The sequence below is a fragment of the Pseudophryne corroboree genome, chromosome 3 (assembly GCF_028390025.1).
Source record: "Pseudophryne corroboree isolate aPseCor3 chromosome 3, aPseCor3.hap2, whole genome shotgun sequence".
Lineage (NCBI taxonomy): Eukaryota > Metazoa > Chordata > Amphibia > Anura > Myobatrachidae > Pseudophryne > Pseudophryne corroboree.
In genome coordinates this window covers 635,535,208-635,556,651 of record NC_086446.1, presented here as the reverse complement: position 1 = coordinate 635,556,651, position 21,444 = coordinate 635,535,208, and the positions used below count along the sequence as shown (strand labels likewise).

Genomic DNA, 21,444 nt, shown 5'->3' with positions numbered 1-21,444 from the left:
CCAGTCGACATGAGGATTGTGAAGCTTGAGCCAAGGAAGACCAAGAAAGAGATCGTGAGGCATCTCCCGAATCACAAGGAACTCCAGATGTTCTTGGTGCAAAGCTCCCACTTGCAGTTTGATTGGCATTGTACAACTTGAAATCAGACCATTAGAAATTTGGGTACCATTAATAGCAGTTATCGTAATAGGTCGTTCGACCGACCGTAACTGTAAGCCCAGATTCCGGGCACAGGAAAGGGAAATAAAATTCCCCGCAGCCCCTGAGTCCAACAGTGCCTTAACGGTTTTGACTACTGACTCAGAAAACATAGACACATAGAGTAAACAGTCTACTGCCGGAGAAGATTGAGAAGAAACCCCTAGCTCAACTTCTCCAGAACAATCTAGGACTGCCCGTTTCCCGGACGAGACTTGCAAAACTTGAGAAAATGATCCACAGCTCCACAGTAGAGGCAGAGTCTACCCTCACGACGACGCTAACATTCTTCTGGGAACAGCCGAGACCGATTAATCTGCATGGGTTCGTCTGGACTCGGAATAACTTTTTGCTTAGACGGAAGAGACCGGAATCTTGACCGATCTGACCGACTACGTTCACCACCTCGTTCCTGCATGTGAAGATCCACCTTTACACAGAGTGAGATCAACTGTTCCAAGGAATCTGGCAAATCTCTAGTGATCAACTCGTCCTTTAAAAGATCAGAGAGCCCATTCCAAAAAGCAGCCCGAAGGGCATCATTATTCCAGCACAGTTCTGAAGCTATGGTTTGAAAATGAATCACATACTGTCCCACTGAACGAGAGCCTTGTCGAACACGGAGCAAGTCAGCAGAGGCAGCGGTCGTCCTGCCGGGCTCATCGAAGATCCTTCGGAATGACGTGATGAAGTTGGTATAACTAGAAACCAACGGATCTGATCGCTCCCATAATGGTGACACCCACTCCAACGCTGAACCCTCAAGCAAAGAGATAATGTATGCAACTTTAGACCGATCAGTAGGAAAGTTATGTGAAAGGAGTTCGAAATGTACCTCACACTGATTGAGGAAACCACAGCAATTCTTTGGGTTCTTGTTATAACGAGGAGGAGTAGGAAGCTGAAGGCGTGACCTGGTTCCGGACATGGACGGAACATTGCTAGAGACAACCACTGGAGCGGATACTGGAACTGGAGCTGAAACCACTGAAGCCAGAGAAGTCTGGATTTGATCCAGCCGGCCAGATAATTCCTGGAGATAATGCATCACCTGATTCTGTGCTGCTTCCTGACTCTATTCGGGAAACCAGGTCCTGCATGGTGCTTGCCTCTGGGTTCCGATTCCCCGGATCCATGGGGCCTGAGTATACTGTCACTGACCTAGATTGAGGGTGTTGTGAACTCTGGGATTCTTCCGATGGTTGGGAAGAGGAACCACAACTTGGCCGGAACAGGGGTGGCCTGATATAGGATTTCCTCATACAGGACTCTGACAGTAAGGTTTGGTGAAATATTGAAGAGCTTTATTGCAGGAAAAGAACAACTCAAAGTCATATAGCATTAAGGGAACTTATGAGGGAATGTCCAGGCCCATTGAAGGGTTAGTGAGCAATGTTAAAGATACTGGTGACTGAAGAACTTGTAACGGTGGTTAAAGACACAGATGACTTGAAGAACTTGTGAACGGAGATTAGGACGCTGGTGATTTGAAGGACTAAGTGCAGTGGTTTTGGACGTTAATGATTTGTAGAACTTGAGAATGGTGACTGAGACGCTGATGGTTTGAAGAACTTAAGTGCAGTGGTTTAAGACGCTGATGATTTGTAGAACTTGAGAATGGTGACTGAGACACTGATGATTTGTAGAACTTGAGAACGGTGACTGAGACGCTGATGATTTGAAAACTTAAGTGCAGTGGTTTAAGACGCTGATGATTCGTAGAACTTGTGAACGGTGACTGAGACGCTGATGATTCGTAGAACTGAAGTGCAGTGGTTTAAGTCGCTGATGATTTGCAGAACTTGAGAATGGTGATTAGGGCCCGCAGCCCACGCTGATTCCTAGGAGCACTGGTGACTGGACCGCAGAGAGACACACCAGCCGCTGGGAACGCTGGAGCCTGTGCAGCGAACTGGCACCTGGAAGTGCCGGAGACACTGGAGTGCAACTTCAGAGATTCTCGCCGGGAACAAGAGCGCTGGCATCCACTTCGGGAAAAGACGATACTCAGGCACCGAGGCTCTGTCCGGCGTCTGACTTTGAATCTCCCGCCACCGCTGGATTGGTGGAACAGTCTGATGACGTCACCTGCTCCCTGCCCACATGATGCCGGATGTCATGGCGGCGCCCCTGCCCTGGAGAACCGCCAGGAGCCGCGCCAGCCAGACGCCGGAGCCCATGGCCCACCGAAGGCGGAGGCCGCAACACAGACCAGCAGGCACGCAAGGGTAAGCACGGCGAATGCCGCCTCTGGCGTGTGACAAGTACCAGCTCTCACACAGACACTGCTCACAAGAAAGCAAAACATCACTGTCTCACTATGACATATATTTCTGACAGAAACGTTTCCCAAAATGTAAAATTTACCACATATCTCAATTGATATCACATCAGACCTCATCACACATGATTTGTACAATAATGATCTATCCAAAAAAATTGAACATAACTTCCCTGAGCAGCCACTTCAAAATCAGAAAACATCTGTTTCACACTACATTATCTCCACATATAACTATTTTGTCACAATAGGGATCATTTTATAAGGTAGGATATACCACTCTCGTGTGTGTGGTCAGGTTCTGATATACGCACGCCTTCGGTGGTTGAATTTACACCAAGGCGTGTGCAGGGCCGGTTCTTGGGCGCTGTGCGCCCCAGGCGACAATAGCGGGCGTGGCTTTGTACAGGGGGCGTGGTCATTTACGCCCCCTGTACAGACTGAAATGATGTGCGGTGCGCGATGACGTCATCGCGCACCGCACAGCAAAGGTCCTCTTCACGAAGGGAAACGACGCGTAGTGTCTATTTTCTCTTCGTGGAGAGGACCTTTGCTGTGCGGTGCGCGATGACGTCATCGCGCACCGCACAGTAAAGGACCTCTCCACGAAGAGAAAATAGACGCGTACGCGTCTAGTTTCCCTCCACATCGGCAGCGGGGTGCACAGCAGCAGCGGATCTTGCCCTGATGCGGCGCCCTCCGGATGGCGCCCTGCGCCCTCCGGAAGGCGGCGCCCCGGGCAAAAGTCCTGCTTGCCCGTGGCAAGATCCGCTACTGGGCGTGTGTATATTACAGCGTGACCACACACCCAAGAGTGGTATATCTATAACATATAGTAAGGTGTTCTAATGACAGAAAGCCCACTAACATGATTGGACACACTAGATCACATGACCGTGCATTATTTCTCAATGATTGCACACCTGAACTACTTCCAACTGTCACCAAAACCTGACCACAGAGCCACAGCTATATCACACCACAACTGTAAACACTATCATCAATCACAGAGACACTACTCACAGAAAAGAAGCACATCCCTGCCTCACTGCCAGAAGCACATCCCTGCCTCACTGCCAGCAGCACATCCCTGCCTCACTGACAGCAGCACATCACAGCCTCACTGACAGCTTGCACATTGCAGCCTCACTGACAGCGGCACATCACAGCCTCACTGACAGCACATTTCTGCCTCACTGACAGCAGCACGTCACTGCCTCACTGACAGCAGCACATTCCTGCATCACCGACAGCAGCACATCACTGCCTCGCTGACAGCAGCACATCACTGCCTCGCTGACAGCAGCACATCACTGCCTCGCTGACAGCAGCACATCACTGTCTCACTGATAGCAGCACATTCCTGCCTCACTGACAGCAGCACTTCACTGCCTCACTGACAGCAGCACATTCCTGCATCACTGACAGCAGCACATCCCTGCATCACTGACAGCAGCACATCCCTGCATCACTGACAGCAGCACATCACAGCCTTACTGACAGCTTGCACATTGCAGCCTCACTGACAGCGGCACATCACAGCCTCACTGACAGCTTGCACATTGCAGCCTCACTGACAGCAGCACATCACTGCCTCACTGACAGCAGCACATTCCTGCCTCACTGACAGCAGCACGTCACTGCCTCACTGACAGCAGCACATTCCTTCATCACTGACAGCAGCACATCCCTGCCTCACTGACAGCAGCACATCACTGCCTCGTTGACAGCAGCACATCACTGTCTCACTGATAGCAGCACATTCCTGCCTCACTGACAGCAGCACTTCACTGCCTCACTGACAGCAGCACATTCCTGCATCACTGACAGCAGCACATCCCTGCCTCACTGCCAGCAGCACATCACAGCCTCACTGACAGCTTGCACATTGCAGCCTCACTGACAGCAGCATATCACAGCCTCACAGACAGCTTGTACATTGCAGCCTCACTGACAGCAGCACATCACTGCCTCGCTGACCACAGCACATTACTGTCTCACTGATAGCAGCACATTCCTGCTTCACAGACAGCAGCACGTCACTGCCTCACTGACAGCAGCACGTCACTGCCTCACTGACAGCAGCACATTCCTGCATCACTGACAGCAGCACATCACTGCCTCACTGACAGCTTGCACATTGCAGCCTCACTGACAGCGGCACATCACAGCCTCACTGACAGCTTGCACATTGCAGCCTCACTGACAGCAGCACATCACTGCCTCACTGACAGCACATTTCTGCCTCACTGACAGCAGCACGTCACTGCCTCACTGACAGCAGCACATTCCTGCATCACCGACAGCAGCACATCCCTGCCTCACTGACAGCAGCACATCACTGCCTCGCTGACAGCAGCACATCACTGTCTCACTGATAGCAGCACATTCCTGCCTCACTGACAGCAGCACTTCACTGCCTCACTGACAGCAGCACATTCCTGCATCACTGACAGCAGCACATCCCTGCCTCACTGCCAGCAGCACATCACAGCCTTACTGACAGCTTGCACATTGCAGCCTCACTAACAGCGGCACATCACAGCCTCACTGACAGCTTGCACATTGCAGCCTCACTGACAGCAGCACATCACTGCCTCACTGACAGCAGCACATTCCTGCCTCACTGACAGCAGCACATTCCTTCATCACTGACAGCAGCACATCCCTGCCTCACTGACAGCAGCACATCACTGCCTCGTTGACAGCAGCACATCACTGTCTCACTGATAGCAGCACATTCCTGCCTCACTGACAGCAGCACTTCACTGCCTCACTGACAGCAGCACATTCCTGCATCACTGCCAGCAGCACATCACAGCATCACTGACAGCTTGCACATTGCAGCCTCACTGACAGCAGCATATCACAGCCTCACAGACAGCTTGTACATTGCAGCCTCACTGACAGCAGCACATCACTGCCTCGCTGACCACAGCACATTACTGTCTCACTGATAGCAGCACATTCCTGCTTCACAGACAGCAGCACATTCCTGCCTCACTGACAGCAGCACGTCACTGCCTCACTGACAGCAGCACATTCCTGCCTCACTGACAGCAGCACATCCCTGCCTCACTGACAGCAGCACATCCCTACCTCACTGACAGCAGCACATCCCTGCCTCACTGACAGCAGCACATCCCTGCCTCACTGACAGCAGCACATCCCTACCTCACTGACAGCAGCACATCCCTACCTCACTGACAGCAGCACATCCCTGCCTCACTGACAGCAGCACAGCACTGCTTCACTAATCGACATAGATAGATATTTCTGACAGAAATACTACATAACTTACAGGACCTGCCATCAATCCTCACTAAAGATGACTGGTGCAATTATGATCTGTTCAAAGAACATGAACAGGACTATTTTTTCCTCTTACTCTGTCGAACTATTTTGTAAAAACAAGGATCATTTTATAAGATAGGTATATTACTCTTGGGTGTGCGGTCGCACTCTGAAATGGGCACGCTTTGGTTGGTTGAACACACTTGGCCTACCGCATCATACAGATGTGTCCATATGCACCGTTGCTGCAATGCATACGCACGGGCACACGCATCGCAGCACAGCTATTTATTTATTAACAGTTTTTTATATAGCGCAGCATATTCCGTTGCGCTGTACAATTGGAAACTACAGTGATAGAACAAAACTGGGTAATTACAGACAAACATAGAGGTAGGAAGGCCCTGCTTGCATTCTTGCAACCTATAGGGAAATAGGCATTGCTAACCAAGGATATGTGCTATCTACTGCATAATGGTCCAGCCAGAGTAGCAGGCTGTATAATATAGTCACACAGCAAAGTTGGCTTGGGGCTATGAAAAGCCAGGCTGCGTGTGCTAGCAACTAGGGTATTAACATGCAGCACCTATGGATTGTGGGTGAGACCATAAAAGTCGAGGGTCGTATGCCGTAATGCATACGCAATGGGGCAACGATGCATATGGAAACATCTGTATATGGATGAGCTTGAATAAGAATCACACTGATTCAAAAAGTTGCTGTTTGCATCTAATCTTGGCTAGCTAATCCTTGTTAAGAATAATGGACTTTAGCATGTGGATTTTTATTGTTATATATATATATATATATATATATATATATAGAACTAGGATGTGTTGTTTAAGTGTTCCCTTTATTTTTTTTGGAGCAGTATATATATATATATATATATATATATATATATATATATATATATATATATATATATTGAGTCAGTGACTGGACACATATCTGTCAATCTTAAGGTCCATACACACTTAACGATAAAATGAGCGACGTCGCTCATTTTCCCCCTCCTTGAGCGACGTCGCTCATTTTATCGTCAAGTGTGTATGCCGCCAGCGACGACCGATGCGCGGCCCCGCGGGTCGGCAACGATCGTCGCTGTCGGTAGGGCATGCATGAAGGATGTGGACTGTCGTCCACGACCTTCATGCAGGGCTGGCGGGGGCGTGACGTCACTGAGCGATATGAGCGGTCATATCGCTCAGTGCGTACAGGCGGCCGCCGACCGGCCGGCCCGGGAGGGGGAAACGTTAGACGATGTCGCTCACAGAGCGACATCGCCTAATGTGTATGGGCCTTTATACCATAAATGAGAATGTCTGTTTGTTTGTTTTTTTGTTTGTTTTTATTATGAACTCCGAAACCACTGAACAGATTGCAGTGTGGTTTTCAGCATTGTGTAGATAATTTTCCCAGGCAGGTCTTAAGTATAATCATGATTGGTTGTCAGGGTGCTGGTGGCAGGGATACATGGGTAGGAGTCCGCTGCACTACTTACTGGTTCAATTTTTTTGAGATTTCATAATGCCTAGGAGACAGTCTTCACTTGGTGAATAAGGGACAAAGCATGTGAATTGACTAGCTTGCTTTCTGGCCAGTATTCTACTGAAAAATGTTCTGCAATGCCAACAACCACCTTGGTATTCTCCTATTGCTGTCTTTATTCTTAGACATACATTGTGAAGCGGCATGATCGGTGATCAGTCTGAATTTTCTTCACAGAAAGTGTACCTGAGAGTTTCTAATGCCCTCTTGATTGCCAATACTTCTTTTTGTAAACTGGCATAGTTTCGCTCATGTATATTAAATTTTCTGTAAGAGGATTCTTTTCACCCTCTTTGTTCTGTTAAAGATGTTCTCTAGTCACTCGTATTGATAAGAAAGTCTTTTATTTATTGAAAAGTACATAGTGTTGCAACGTGTCAGCAAAAATTCAACAATAAGCTCTCTAGGCTTCACAATATATATGCCTAATTTTAAATACTCATCATATATCAATTCATCAATCATTTTAAACAGGGTGTTGACAATTACTGTGTTTATGATTTACATTTGTAGTTTGAGACATAAAGGGGATGTACTAAGGTAATGATAAGGAGAAATTGGGAGATGAAATCACCAGCAGGTTCTTGTATATAGGATTATCTCTGTTCATTAAAAACAGTCCATCAGGTAGAATTCCTATAAGCCAATGGTCATTGGGGGTAATTCTGAGTTGATCGCAGCAGGAATTTGTTAGCAGTTGGGCAAAACCATGTGCACTGCAGGGGAGGCAGATATAACATGTGAAGAGAGAGTTAGATTTGGGTGGGGTGTGTTCAAACTGAAATCTAAATTGCAGTGTAGAAATAAAGCAGCCAGTATTTACCCTGCACAGAAACAAAATAACCCACCCAAATTTAACTCTCTCTGCACATGTTATATCTGCCCACCCTGCAGTGCACATGGTTTTGCCCAACTGCTAACAAACTTGCTGCTGCGATCAACTCGGAATTACCCCCATTATGCGATGGGTTCCATAAAGATAGGCACTCCGTAGCATGCCAAATGTCACAGTGTCTGAGAACATTGAAACCCTTGTATAATGCCACGTACTTTCCATTATGTGGCTTTTGTTAATCATGGCCAAAGTCATTGGAACACCGGGGTCTTTTAGAAGATGCAGACCAGTTTAATGCTATGACAGGTTACTGAATTGCATGCAGCTGAGAAACCATGTTATATGAAAACTGATGTAAGATGCACAATCACTGAGACAATACAAATATATATGATTTTAACTCCATCGGTTCTGGGACAGGACTGCACTTATCCCTACTGTACATCCAATGCATCAGTTTGTACCACAAACTCACCTTGAAAGTCAGATGTCATCAGAACTGGTTGGGTACACAATGTTACCTTCAGCTCCTGTAAAGCCTTCAGGATTCCTTTAACCATAACTTTCTCTTTGTCCTTGGTAAGGTCTGTCAGTGGGACATCAATGGTGGCAAAACTGGATACAAACCTTCTATAATACCCGTGATTTCTAAGAATGCTCTCAACTGCTTCTTATTTAGGGGTCATGGGCAATTTTGTATTGCCTCAGTTTTATTAATTTGGGGCTTTATTAAACCTCTGCCAATGGTGTATACTATGATCATTATTATTATTATTATTATTATCAGTTATTTATATAGCGCACACATATTCCGCAGCGCTGTACATATAATATTTGCCCATGCACATCAGTCCCAGACCCAGTGGAGCTTACAATTTATATTCCCTACCACAGACACATTCACACTAGGGTTAATTTTTTGTTGGGAGCCAATTAACCTACCAGTAGATTTTTGGATTGTGGAAGGAAACCGGAGTACCCGGAGGAAATCCACGCAAGTACGGGGAGAATATACAAACTCCACACAGTTAGATATGCAATTGGTCATTGTGATTGTACACCCTTTCTGTGCCACCCAGCACTGCCAGCAGTCACGGACGATAAAGTATGGGGGGAAAGGGGGCTGTGTGTATGCCCTGTGTGTTTTAAAACTGCTGTGTGTGTGTAAGAAGTACAGTATGTAATGTGTGTGTATATGCCCTGTTGTTTTTTTAAGCATGCTGCGTGTATGCTTGCTACATGTATGTGTTCGTGTGCGCATATGCTGCATGTTTGTAAGTATGCTGTGTGTGTATTGTATGTAAGCTCTGTGCCACACATATACTCTGTCTCTCTCGTTATATATATACTGTGTGTGTGTGTGTATATATATATATATATATATATATATATATCTACAAACAAAAACTAATTGCGCTTAGTAAATAGCCTTAAGATATACTTGTATTCAATTTCTTAGTTTCATGTATATTCCAGAGAATTTTCTCCACAGTGTGGGCTACTTTGTGTTAATACCTGTAAGCGTACCCTCACACCAAGAGATCACCCGCCTTTGTGATTATAAGACTACATAGACAGACTGCACAGTCTGCCTGGAGGGCACCAGAGTGACTTACAGCATAGCCATATGGAGTGCCGGACTATCTATATATATCTATATAGATAGATATACAGATATTTATACGGAACCCAGCCCCTCCCCCCCCCCCCCCCCCCTTCCTCCTCCATCCTGAAAATCCTGCGTTTTCCCCTGGAGGTCCAACCAAATTCATAACTATTCTCTCAGACGGAACCTCAATAATGGGTAACGGGACAAGCAGACTTTTAAAATGTGGCCTTGGAGCATGGTACTGACATTCATGGCATGATGCACAATATTCAAAAACTGTTTATGGACCCAGGGCAAGAAAAACCTTGGATATGACAACTGATTATCATGGTATGTGGGGATTTTTAAGGCCCCATGGTCTTTGTGCTGTTTCTCACAGAGCTTATTGATTAGAATCGTTGCTTTCAGGTTTTCTCCAGAGTGGCTTGCTGCATTCAGGTAGCTTCCTGCTGAGCTGAAGTAGCCTGAGGTAAGGCAACAACAATGTCCTCCATGTTATCTTGGGAGGTAGGGGTAAAGCAGAATCTTGCTTCCCTAAGTATCTGCTGACACCACCACATGGATCTCACAGTATATAAGCTGATGTCCCCCACAATTGTCTCACTTTAAATTTTAAATATATTTCTTTTCTATGGCTGCAACTCAGTGTGTTGTTCACATTTACTTCCACCAATTGTGGCGAAATAGGGGTGCCCTCTCCATGGATAGATAGGCACTTCCAAACATACAAAAGCCAGGAAACAGCATACCAGTTCTCAGGCTAAAGATCTGAAGACTCAAAATCGGCCTAATAGATGGAACCTGCCTTCTCCATACCCCCGGGAACCCTTAACCATCAGAAATTTTCCTGGAGATTAAAATAATATATATCAGAAACCAGGGACAAACATATCTCATTTACCCACAGTACATTGCACTAATGTCTATTAGAGGCCAGTGAGCAGGGATCAGTTTGCAGTCCGAAAGAGTATAGACCTTGGCCATGCCGGAGAGCATGGCATGTTGGTGGCTGCAAGCCACTACAGAGTACTCATGATGGAGTACAAGAAGTGCTAGGGCTTTTAATGTTTGTGTTTCTATTTTTCTATTTGTACCTGTGTGACCAGACCCAAGCCTGAATATACTCTGCACAGTGTCTGCTACCAGTAAAGAGGCTGTGTTGTAACCGGAATACCTGCCTGCGAGTCTTTATGGTCATAATGTGTAACCATTTTACACATTAAAACGCTGACCAGAAGATAACCTGTGTGTGTCTTATTCATTCCAGGAGTGCTGCTTTCCAGTTTTTTTATATCAGTTGTAGGCAACGGGATCAAGTATTCTTCAATTTATCAGTGAGTGCCGGACATATATATATATATATATATATATATATATATATATATATACATACACATATATATGTACATATATACATAATATAATATATATAATAATATATATATATATATATATATATATATATATATATATATATATATATATATAATAATTATTATTATTTTTATTATAATTATATATATATATATATATATATATATATATATATATATATATATATATATATATAGCGGCGAATTATGCTTACGATAATTCCATTTCTTTGAAGTACTTCATGGCAGCCATACGATGGGTTAACGACCCATTCCCCTAGCATAGACAGGAGGTTCTTTCTTCTAATACATGCCCACTTTGGCTATATGAGTGCACCCCTCCACCTATTCCCTGTCTTTTGAGTGTCTCCGTTATGTCTAGAAGAAAAACACTCCCACAGGGTGGGTAATTCATGGGCTGCCATTAAGTACTTCAAAGAAATGGAATTATCGTAAGCATAATTCGCCGCTTTCTTTTACTTACTTCATGGCAGTCATACGATGGGATATACCAAAGCTGAATTATGGGAGGGACTCACACAAAACAAAACATTTGATGCTTAATATTTAATTAGACCAAGGCCTGTTGTAGGACCTGGTTACCAAAGTGAGCTTTAACAATATCCAAAGCACAATGCCCAGAGAAGGTGTGTACAGATGACCACGTGCTGCCGCCACCTGCGCATTCCTAGCCCATGAGACAGAAACTGCCCTAGTCGAGTGTGCCTTGATATTCTCCAGAACTTCACGACCATCTCCTTGATATACGAACGTGAGCAGCTCTCTTATCCATCTCGCAATGGTTTGCTTTGTCGGCATACACCCTTTGCGCGACCCAACAGATACTAGGAACAAACTCTTCTCTTTCCTGAAGGATTTTACTCTGTCCAGAGAAATGGTTATTGCCCTAACCAGATCTAAAGTATGCAACCTGCATTCCTCATCATTCTTTGGTTGAGGGAAAAAAGCTGGTAAGATGATTTCCTGATTGATATGAAAGGTTGACACGACTTTGTAAGGAAAGACGGGTTTGTTCTCAACACAACGTTATCAGATAATATTCTTAGATATGGCTCTTCTACCCACAGAGCTTGCAATTCTCCAACTCTCCTTGCTGAAGTAACGGGCGTAAGGAAAACTACCTTCCAAGTGAGAAACTTCACACCAACCTCTTGTAACGGCTCAAATGGATGCTGCGTCAAAGCATTTAAAATTAAATTTATATCCCAGGGCGGCACTATCAACCTAACTCTTGGGCTTATTCTTTTCATGGCTTGACAGAACTTCTTAATTTACTCATCCTGAAATAATTTTCTGTCTAACAGAACACTCAGAGCCGATATATGCACCTTGAGAGTTGAAAACTGCCAAACCCTTGACAAATCCGTCATAAAGAAACTGCAGAACTTGTGCGGTTTCAGCCTTCAACACATCAAACTTATCTTCCGACCAGACAATAAAAGCTCTCCATATTCTATAATAAGCGTCTGAAGAGACTTTCTTCCTGGCTTTTAAAAGTAACTGAACAACCGATTCGGACAGACCCTTGCTTTTAGTAAACTCCGTTAAATTTCCAAGCCGTAAGCTGAAGACTCTGCGGGTTTGGGTATTCTAGAGGCCTTGATGCAACAGCCTCCGGACTACCGGTAATCTCCACGTTTTTTCCACCGGCATGTTCTGTACTGTTGGAAACCAAGTCCTTCTCGGCCAATAAGGGACTACTACAATTACTTACGCTCTCTATTCTCTGATCTTCAGTGTTCTGGCTATGAGAGGAAAAGGAGGAAAGACATACCCCAGTCTGAACTCCCACACTAGAGACAGGGCACTCCTTCTGACGTTGGAAGGTAATACCTCGAGAAGAATCGAGGCAGCTTTGCATTGAGGTCAATAGCCATGAGATCTATATCGAGTTGCCCGAACCTGTCTACTATACTTTTGAATACTTGAGTACTTAACTCCCACTCCCCAGACTGAACTTGATTTCGACTTAGATAATCTGCCAACACGTTGTCTACGCCTGGAACATGTAGAGCCGTCAGGGACTTCAAATGTTGTTGTGCCCACTGCATGATGTACGAGACTTCCAACATGATTGTTCGACTCTTTGTCCCACCTTGGTGATTCAAATAAGCCACTACTGTCGCATTATCCGAGAAGACTCTTAGATGTTTCCCTACAAGTTGATGCCGGAATTTGCATATGGCCAACCACACCGCTCTAATTTCGAGCTGATTTGACGAATAACCTGCCTCTGTCAGGGACCATTCTCCTTGACAACTTTGCCTCTGCAGATGAGCACCCCAACCTGTTAGACTTGCGTCCGTAGTTAAAACTACATACTGGGGCTCCATCAGTGACACACCTTGCTCGTATGTTTGACTGGTCTTCCACCAGGACAGTGAATCTTCTTGAATATTTCAGGGTGTTCCATTGCAACACTCTCATTCTCCACCTTGCCACTGCACAACACCTATCGTGGAAGATATCATCCCTAATAGACGCAATGCTGTGTGAAAAGGAACCTTGTCCTGTCTTTGAACAGAGTGGATCAGCTCCTGTATCTTCGTATGCCTGTTCTCTGAAAGCATGACCATATACTGCCGCGTATCTATTAGGACACCCAGAAATTGAAGAACTTGTGTCAGTTCCAAATGACTCTTGCTCCAATTCACTAGCCAACCATGAATTTGCAGAAAGGCCAAGGCTTGATCTAACATTTGCTGTACGTCTCCTCTTGAACTCGCCGCTAAAAGAACATCATCGAGGTATGCCCAAATAGTTATCCCTTTTTCTCTGAGGCAGGCTATCAGGGTTACTAATACCTTTGTAAACACCCTCGGTGACGACGTGAGGCTGAATGGCAGACACGTGAACTGGAAATGCCTTCCTCCTATGCAGAACCTTAGGAACTTTCTGTCTTTTCCCCTGATTGGAATATGGAAATATGCATCCTTGAGATGTATTGACGCCAAGAAATCTCCCTTCCTTATTCCCAATAGGACTGACTTTAGCGTCTCCATATAAAATGTTCCTTTCTGTATTCTTTGATTGAGATCCCTCAAATCTACAATTGTTCTGAAGCTACCTGAGGACTTCTTCACTAGGAAAAGACGAGAACAGAATCCTCTCTTTCTCTCTACGACTGGAACCTCCTCCACCGCTTTTGAGGAGCATAGTGATTGGAGACTTTCTTCTAAGGCAGCCAACTCTTGAACTAAAGATGGTGTTCTTGACTTTACAAATTTGTCCCTTTTTGGAATTGCCGTGAACTCGAGATGGTATCCTTCTGGAACAATATCCAGAACCGATCTGTCGGAAATATTTGCCTGCCACTGGGCAGTGAATTCTGAGATTCTGCCCCATACCGGTGTTGATGTAAGGGGACATACACCGTCATTTCCTCTTACCACTTCTTCTATATCCTCTACGAAAGGACTGACGTGTCACACCTGAATTATATCTGTCCTCATACCGACGTTCGAATCGATCTGTATAAGGACGGCCAGGCCTGTACGATCTTGCTTGCCTAAATTGCTGCTTTGAAGATGAAGCTGGATACCTGCCATGATTATCCTGTGGCAATCTCACTGACTTTCTACCTGACATCCTCTGAATCATAGTCTCCAGCTTATTTACGAACAATGATCCCTCATAAGGAAGCGTAACTAACCTATTTTTAGAATGGACATCCGCTGCCCAAGATCGCAACCACAGCGCTCTCCTGGCCATAATACCTGAGGTCATTGATTTTGTGGAATATTCCAGAACATCAAGCGACGCCTCACAGATATACTCCACTGCTCTCTGTATAATACTCAAATTTTTTGAAAGACAATTTCTAGAAACACCATCTTGCACATCTGTCTGCATCGCAGAACACCATAACCTCAAGGATCTGGACACAGAGGCTATGGCCACACCAGATTTTAAGGACACAAATGTAGAAATATGCAACCTTTTCAGAGCATTTTCCATCCTTTTATCTATAGAATCTTTCAACACGCGCCATCTTCAAGGGGTGTCATGGTTCCAGTTGCTACCTCCGCCACCGGCGCATCAACTTTAGGAATACCACACCACGTAAGGAACTCCTTATCCACAATTGGATACATATGGTTTATTCCCTTAAAACTGCCAACCCTTTTATCCAGCTGCAGCCACTCCTTACGAATGATGTCCTTTACCACCTTGTGCACAGGAAAGGACCTTGCTTTCTTTGTCCTATCCTCAAATTAGAGATGAGCGGGTTCGGTTTCTCTGAATCCGAACCCGCCAGAACTTCATGTTTTTTTTCACGGGTCCGAGCGACTCGGATCTTCCCGCCTTGCTCGGTTAACCCGAGCGCGCCCGAACGTCATCATGACGCTGTCGGATTCTCGCGAGACTCGGATTCTATATAAGGAGCCGCACGTCGCCGCCATTTTCACACGTGCATTGAGATTGATAGGGAGAGGACGTGGCTGGCGTCCTCTCCGTTTAGAATTAGAATAGATTAGAGAGACACTTGATTTACTAATTTTGGGGAGCATTAGGAGTACTCAGTAGTGTACAGTGCAGAGTTTTGCTGATAGTGACCAGTGACCACCACTTTTATTTATAATCCGTTCTCTGCCTGAAAAAAGCGATACACAGCACACAGTGACTCAGTCACATACCATATCTGTGTGCACTGCTCAGGCTCAGGCCAGTGTGCTGCATCATCTATATATATTATATATCTGTCTGACTGCTCAGCTCACACAGCTTATAATTGTGGGGGAGACTGGGGAGCACTACTGCAGTGCCAGTTATAGGTTATAGCAGGAGTACATAATATTATATTAAAATTAAACAGTGCACACTTTTGCTGCAGGAGTGCCACTGCCAGTGTGACTAGTGACCAGTGACCTGACCACCAGTATATAATATTAGTAGTATACTATCTCTTTATCAACCAGTCTATATTAGCAGCAGACACAGTACAGTGCGGTAGTTCACGGCTGTGGCTACCTCTGTGTCGGCACTCGGCAGCCCGTCCATAATTGTATATACCACCTAACCGTGGTTTTTTTTCCTTTCTTTATACATACATACTAGTTACGAGTATACTATCTCTTTATCAACCAGTCTATATATTAGCAGCAGACACAGTACAGTGCGGTAGTTCACGGCTGTGGCTACCTCTGTGTCGGCACTCGGCAGCCCGTCCATAATTGTATATACCACCTAACCGTGGTTTTTTTTCCTTTCTTTATACATACATACTAGTTACGAGTATACTATCTCTTTATCAACCAGTCTATATATTAGCAGCAGACACAGTACAGTGCGGTAGTTCACGGCTGTGGCTACCTCTGTGTCGGCACTCGGCAGCCCGTCCATAATTGTATATACCACCTAACCGTGGTTTTTTTTTCTTTCTTTATACATACATACTAGTTACGAGTATACTATCTCTTTATCAACCAGTCTATATATTAGCAGCAGACACAGTACAGTGCGGTAGTTCACGGCTGTGGCTACCTCTGTGTCGGCACTCGGCAGCCCGTCCATAATTGTATACTAGTATCCAATCCATCCATCTCCATTGTTTACCTGAGGTGCCTTTTAGTTGTGCCTATTAAAATATGGAGAACAAAAATGTTGAGGTTCCAAAATTAGGGAAAGATCAAGATCCACTTCCACCTCGTGCTGAAGCTGCTGCCACTAGTCATGGCCGAGACGATGAAATGCCAGCAACGTCGTCTGCCAAGGCCGATGCCCAATGTCATAGTACAGAGCATGTCAAATCCAAAACACCAAATATCAGTAAAAAGCCTCTTTTTTTCTTTGCGTCATGTGCTGTTTGGGGAGGGTTTTTTGGAAGGGACATCCTGCGTGACACTGCAGTGCCACTCCTAGATGGGCCCGGTGTTTGTGTCGGCCACTAGGGTCGCTAATCTTACTCACACAGCTACCTCATTGCGCCTCTTTTTTTCTTTGCGTCATGTGCTGTTTGGGGAGGGTTTTTTGGAAGGGACATCCTGCGTGACACTGCAGTGCCACTCCTAGATGGGCCCGGTGTTTGTGTCGGCCACTAGGGTCGCTTATCTTACTCACACAGCGACCTCGGTGCAAATTTTAGGACTAAAAATAATATTGTGAGGTGTGAGGTATTCAGAATAGACTGAAAATGAGTGTAAATTATGGTTTTTGAGGTTAATAATACTTTGGGATCAAAATGACCACCAAATTCTATGATTTAAGCTGTTTTTTAGTGTTTTTTTGAAAAAAACACCCGAATCCAAAACACACCCGAATCCGACAAAAAAAATTCGGTGAGGTTTTGCCAAAACGCGTTCGAACCCAAAACACGGCCGCGGAACCGAACCCAAAACCAAAACACAAAACCCGAAAAATTTCAGGCGCTCATCTCTACCTCAAATAAAGGATCTTGTTCGCCTTCCTGAACAGATTCCTTATATTTAATTGTATTGTAGATGTTTTAAAGCATGACATCCACCAACTCGGTATTAAATGACCTGTCATCATCCTGAACCGGTCCAGATTCTACACTGGAAACATTATCCCAATCATCCTGCAGTGATAAATATGGGGACTCTTCATCAAAATCTAGACTAGACTGTGACCCAGACCGTTTAGGCCTGTGCATAAATTCTTCCTTAGTAACAAAGGATTTTTTCATCCACGCCATCAGTTCAGTGAGCTGATCAGAAGCTTTCACTGGTACACTGGGTGCAGTTTTCTCCATGCAATTACTACATATAGCATCCTCCTGATCAGGGCCGGCTCCAAGCCTACTAGCACCCTGAGCGAAAACATGTAAAAGCGCCCCCCCCCCCCCCCCCATGCGCGCGCTCCAGGAAAAGTGGGCGTGGCCTCTTGGAAAGTGGGTGTGGCCTCATAACTTCATATTATTAGACTATAAATAAATATGTTTTCACACCCCCTCTACGCACACAATTAGCAGCCTTACACATAACAGCCACAGTAGTGTTCCTTACACACAATGTCTCCAGTATAGTGTCAGATACACATAATGTCTCCAGTATAGTGCCAGATACACAATGTGCAGTGCCAGATAGACATAATATGCCCCCCAGCAGTGCCAGCTACACACAATATGCCCCCCAGCAGTGCCAGCTACACGATAGTGTTCACTTTTTAGGGCAGGGAGGGCACATTTTTAAGTTAGGAGGGCAAAATGATGTACATACTGTAATGCTTGTTGCTCATGTACCTACATGGTAAAGCATGGACAGTGCGCGCCGAAGGCGCGCAGCAAAAATTTACAGGCGTTGCTTCGTGGGGAAGGTGCGTGGCCACATAATAGTGGCAATTCGCTTTACACCACACAGTAGTGCAGTTAATACACACTGCACCAGGTAGAACCTCCTAGACACTTTGCGCCAGGCAGAGCACGTTAGACACTTTGCGCCAGGCAGAGCACGTTAGACACTTTGCGCCAGGCAGAGCACGTTAGACACATTGCCTAGCCACAGACGCCTAGCGGGAACACTACATGATATGCTCCCCAGCCGTGTCAGCTACACATGACATGCCCCCCAGCAGTGCCAGCAACACATGACATGCCCCCCAGCAATGCCAGATACATAAATGGCCACACAGTGCCAGATATGTAGATACAGAAAAGCCCCCACAGTGCCAGATAAATGCCCCCACAGTGCCAGATAAATGCCCCCACAGTGCTACATAAATGCCCCCACAGTGCCAGATATGACCCCACAGTGCCAGATAAATGCACCCACAGTGCCAGATAAATGCCCCCACAGTGCCAGATAAATGCCCCCACAGTGCTACATAAATGCTCCCACAGTGCCAGATAAATGCTCCCACAGTGCCAGATAAATGCCCCCACAGTGCCAGATAAATGCCCCCACAGTGCCAGATAAATGCCCCCACAGTGCCAGATAAATGTCCCCACAGTGCCAGATAAATGCCCCCACAGTGCCAGATAAATGCCCCCACAGTGCCAGATAAATGCCCCCACAGTGCCAGATAAATGCCCACAGTGCCAGATAAAAGTCCCCACAGTGCCAGATAAAAGTCCCCACAGTGCCAGATAAAAGTCCCCACAGTGCCAGATAAATGCCCCCACAGTGCCATAAATTCACTCCCCCCCCCCAAATACCTGCGGCGTCAGAGGGGGAGGAGTACTGCTGTGCAGGGGTGCGGACGGGTGCAGTGCAGGTCCGGGTGCGGGCGGGCAGCCAGGAAGCCTCTTGAGTGCGCTGTGCGCGCTGCGCGGTGCCGGCATCTGACGTTAGACACCGGCGCCGCTCAGCACGTATAGCGCACTCAAGTCACACACGATGCTGCAGTGCACAGGGCCGGCTCCATGTTCGAATATGGCGGCGCCCCTTAAGGGTGGCGCCCTGCGCGGCCGCTCTATTCGAACATGCCTAGAGCCGGCCCTGCTCCTGATTCCCAGAAAAGAACTGATCACATGCAGTACATTTTCTAGCCACATTCTTTCTCTTGCATAATTTCTTTTTTGCAGAGAATATATTCAAAGAAAAGAAAAAATAGCTAATCACCTAACTATCTAAAAGCAAGAATATACATAAGTAGTCCTCTATGAGGACTTACCTTGGCTGGACCTTATCACGTGATTTATGGGACACAGGCTCATCCATGTTTCAAAATGCTGATATGCACTTTCACAGTGTCAGGGAACATAAAATCTTACCTTGCTTGCAGGCCACTGACTCCAGCTGAGCAATCACTTCCTGAAACTCCAGCTGATCAATCACTTCCCACTTGAAACTGACATGTGATGAAAACATGTGAGCTTTTCTTGGCACTGATGCCGCTCACTACCTCCTCTGGTCCCCGCACATGCGCAGACCGGCGCCGCACTGACTACCAGGACCATCCATGGGAGCCGCGCTGCCGCTGTGAGCCCCAGGCCCTGATGCTGCTCACTTCCACCTAGACTCAGTAAGGGAGTTACATGCAGCCTTCCATGTAACATTCAGAAGCTGCGTCACCCCCGTGAGCATACGGCCCTGACGCCGCTCACTTCTGCCCAGCTATTGGAGGATCTGTAACGAACGGCTATCCGCCCCCAGAAGCCGCGTCACCATAGTGAGCTTCCAGCACTGATGCTGCTCACTTAAGTGAATACCACAGGCTTGTAAGTACTCCGAATTGCCATATTCACTATAAAAAGGGCCTATAAACTAATTTAGGAGCCCCAAACAGCGGCACAAAAATAATAAACCTACTTCTGTCTATACTACTAGGAGACAGGAAAAAAGACAGGGAATAGGTGGAGGGGCGCACTCATATAGCCAAAGTGGGCATGTATTAGAAGAAAGAACCTCCTGTCTATGCTAGGGGAATGGGTCGTTAACCCATCGTATGGCTGCCATGAAGTAAGTAAAAGAAATATATATACAGTGTATACATATGATATAGAGAGTGAGAGAGCAAAGAACAGTTATCTTACAATCTGCAAGGGCATACCATAAAAGTTCTGCTTGGTTGCCTCTCCCTGGGGATAGCACCTCTCAAATGTAGATACTCAAAGACGGGAATGGCACTCCAAGACTGGTGGTAAGTGAAAAAATTGGTGTTCATTTCAGAGGATAAGACACATGGTTTTAGAGTGCCTTCTCCATCTTTGAGGAAGCTGCAACTTCAGCAGTGAGGTGTCAAGGAGCCATGTGCATCATCTCTGCGCTGAGTATCACCTCCCACAGTCACTGGCCAGCCACTGGTATATTAGGAAAAAAATTTGTGAACTGACTCAACTGGCCGGGCATATGCAGAATGCTCCCGGCAGGAGAGTAGGTGGGGCAGACTAGGGGTAAGATGCAGCAAAGAGAGGTCAGAGGAGTGGCGGAACACTGAGGGGTCAGCCTAACATCCTTCCCCTTGAATCTCCTCTATATTTTGCAGACGGAGATTAAGCTTTACCCTTGTCTCCTCTCAGCGCGCGCATGCACAATCCGAATTTTAGGTGACACTCGGACAATCCAGCAGTTTTATTAAACTTTGTGGCAGCGTGAGAGTGAGCCACAAAACCTTACAGAGGATGAGGGAGGGTTGGCAAGTATGCTTTATATGCTAGCAGTTGTGGACCACAGACCGGTGCGGGCACTCTGTACTCACCACTCACCCACCCTTTGGTAAATGCAAGGATGGTTTTTCCATTACGCATAGTCATGGCCAGCAACAGAAATCTTGGGGCACGGTACACAATATCTCGGTGGCCCCTTGACTTTGCAGAGAATGGCTTTAAAAAAATAGTATATATATATATATATATATATATATATATATATATATATACAC

General features: G+C 45.9%; 1 long non-coding RNA gene across 4 annotated transcripts in view; it reads right to left on the bottom strand.

The window, feature by feature from the left end:
• LOC135056491 (uncharacterized) overlaps positions 1-20,380 on the bottom strand; it is a 260,411-nt gene extending 240,031 nt beyond the window's left edge. For 3 of the 4 annotated variants that reach the window (XR_010243992.1, XR_010243995.1, XR_010243994.1), the window contains exon 1: positions 19,835-20,380. This is a non-coding gene — a long non-coding RNA (uncharacterized LOC135056491). Of the gene's footprint in view, positions 1-19,734; positions 19,795-19,834 lie in introns of those variants that run through there. The other variant, XR_010243993.1, reaches the window with a different exon arrangement.
• Positions 20,381-21,444: the final 1,064 nt, after the last annotated feature.